Here is a 2,676-nt window from a genome sequence, read left to right as displayed (position 1 = left end):
AAAGGTGCCAGGAGCTTAAGTGGCCAGACCCTAACTGCAGTCTGTGCCTTATGTGGGCAGCATCAGGAACAAACCAGACCCCCTGCTGGTCACCCAGATGTTTTGTGCTTATTGATCAAACATTGGTATATGAAGAGGATGACTTAAATCAGTTTTGCTCTTTATTCAAGATAGCTTTTCCCAGGAGACTGTAACCAGAAGAAAAGCTGGGGAGGCCTTTGTTTACACCTTGGCCCCCTTTAGATGGCATCCTCTGCAACTAGATTTGAAGACACCCCACTCTGCCTCTTAAACATTCATTTCATGTTCATTGAAAATGTGGAGAGAGTCAATTCAGGAACTGGAATCCTTTAGTGACTGGGTATTACATTTCTAAATTAATTTGAGGAGTTGCCTTTCTCTCTAGTGGAGAGAGAACAGTCACCACTGTAGTGTAATGGATGCAGGCTACAAAAGCATTAGGGGAGAAGGAAAAGAGATGCAGTCAGTGCATCAATTCAGACTTGAGTTTCACCTACTCTTACAGCTACTTGGGAGGCTAATGTGGGAGGATTGCTTGAGCCCAGGAGTTGGAGGCCAGCCTGGATGGCATAGACCCTGTCACGAAAAAAGTAATAAACACTCCAGAAGGTTGGATGTGCTATATGGGCATTAGTATTATTGATTTATTTATTTCACTAGTGGGAATGGAACTCAGGGATTCATAAATGCCTAGGGAAGCAACCTGCTGCTGAGCTACATCCCCAACTCTGAATTTTTTACAAAGGTTCTCAGAGGCTGGGGTTATAACCAAGTGGTAGTACACTTGCCTGGCATGCAAGGTGCCCTAGGTTCCATTCCAAGCCCCCCACCCCACCCCACCCCCACCACACGCGCACACACACACACACACAAACATAGCTTCTCAGGTGATGTTCATGGCTGTAACAGATGTAGCTGACATTTCTTATTTTAGTTTATAAACAGGCTCAGCAAGATGTCCAATACTTGGCTGCCTTAGTTTTTTTTCTTTAACAACTAACCATGCTTGAATCAAAAATTCTACTTCACTATGTTTTGTTTGATTGTTTGTTTTTGAGACAGTCTCACTATGTTGCCCACCCTAGCCTCAAACTAGGTCCTCCTGCCTCTGCCCCTCAAGTCTCCAGGATTATAAGTACACACCCATAGTGCTTGGCCCTATTTTGGGTTTCAGAGTACCTTGAGTCCAGAGGAGAAAAAACTCATTTTAAATAATAGCTATGTTGAATTCTGTGTTTGTAGTTTACTAACCAGTAAAACTGTTTAATATATTTCTGATGAGAGTAGTAAAAATTACATTGAAATTTTTAACCAATCATTGCTTAGGTTTGTTGGTTGGCAGAATTACATAAAATTATATTAGTATACAAATCTGTTTTTTGGTAGACTTTTATGCTGAGCCTTCAAGAACCATGGAAAAATTCTGATGTAAGTATTTTGCACCAAGCATGGTGGTGTACCCCTGCAATCCCAGAAATTCTGGAGGCTGAGGCAGACAGACAGGAAAATCAGAACTTGTCCAGCCTGGATAAGTTAAACCTTGTCTCAAAAATAAATAAATAAATATAAAAATAAATAGGACTGGAGGTGTAGGTCAGTGTGCTCATTGTTAGAGCACACCCTCGGTGGTTCAATCCCTAGTACCAATTTTTTTCTCTTCTGGCTTATCATAAAGCTCTGTATGTAGACTTTTTTTCCCTCTGAGCCCTCCTCACTCCTGGTGTGCATGACCACTCACTTTTTAGCCTAGCATCCTGTGGAGCTGTTTGAGAAGTGGGCTCTGTGCTGTCTGATGGACTTATGAACATTTGTTAACTACAGCTGAAACTGTATATTCAACCATATGTGTCCACTTGGATTTCTTAGAGTCACCTCACATTCAAAATGTCAAAAGCTGAGGGCATAGCCAGTTACCTCTCCCCAGTCTTTCTCCATTTACGTTCCGTATAAATCATACCACTGTCTGCCCATGTCAGGACTCTTACTCCCACCAGAGGCTTTCCCGACGTCCTGCCATTTCTGGGTCCTGAAAAGATCTCAAGATCATTTACTTTGCCACATTCTCCCAACTTTTCCCTTAATCCAAGCAGCTGTCACACCGTGCCTACATTTACCTGTAACAGCCTCCTACAGGTTGCCTTGTGGCCTTCTCTTAAACCATCCTGCATACTGCAGTTAGAGTGATCTTTTCAAGAATACAAACCAGATCATGTACTCCTCCTTCAGTGGCTTCATACCACGCTTATTTCAAATAGCACCATTTTTCTTTTCTACCTCCTTAGTTTCTCTTTTAAGAGACACTGAATTCTATTCATTTCCTTGGAATACTGTGTTCCCTCTCAGGGATATTTGGTTATCTATTCCTTTTACCTTTCACTGTTTGTCTTAGCCAAAAAATAAATTCTTGTGAAAGATCTTCACTGACCCTTGTACCAGACATTTCCATAACTCCCTGAATTTTACCTTTTTTGTACCTGTCACAATTGTTAATATTTGTTGGTATGACTCTCCTACTAGACTACAAATTCTTAGAAAGCTCAGTGCCTTCATGTTAGTTGAAATTTTAATAGATGTTTGTTTATTTTTCATTATTAGCATTGTTGGTGATAAAACCAGCACCAAACCATGTTTAATTAGTTGAATTTTTAAGGCATA

This window comes from Sciurus carolinensis, chromosome 9, assembly GCF_902686445.1.
Source record: "Sciurus carolinensis chromosome 9, mSciCar1.2, whole genome shotgun sequence".
Classification (NCBI taxonomy): Eukaryota; Metazoa; Chordata; class Mammalia; order Rodentia; family Sciuridae; genus Sciurus; species Sciurus carolinensis.
Note: the sequence above shows the minus strand (reverse complement) of the source record.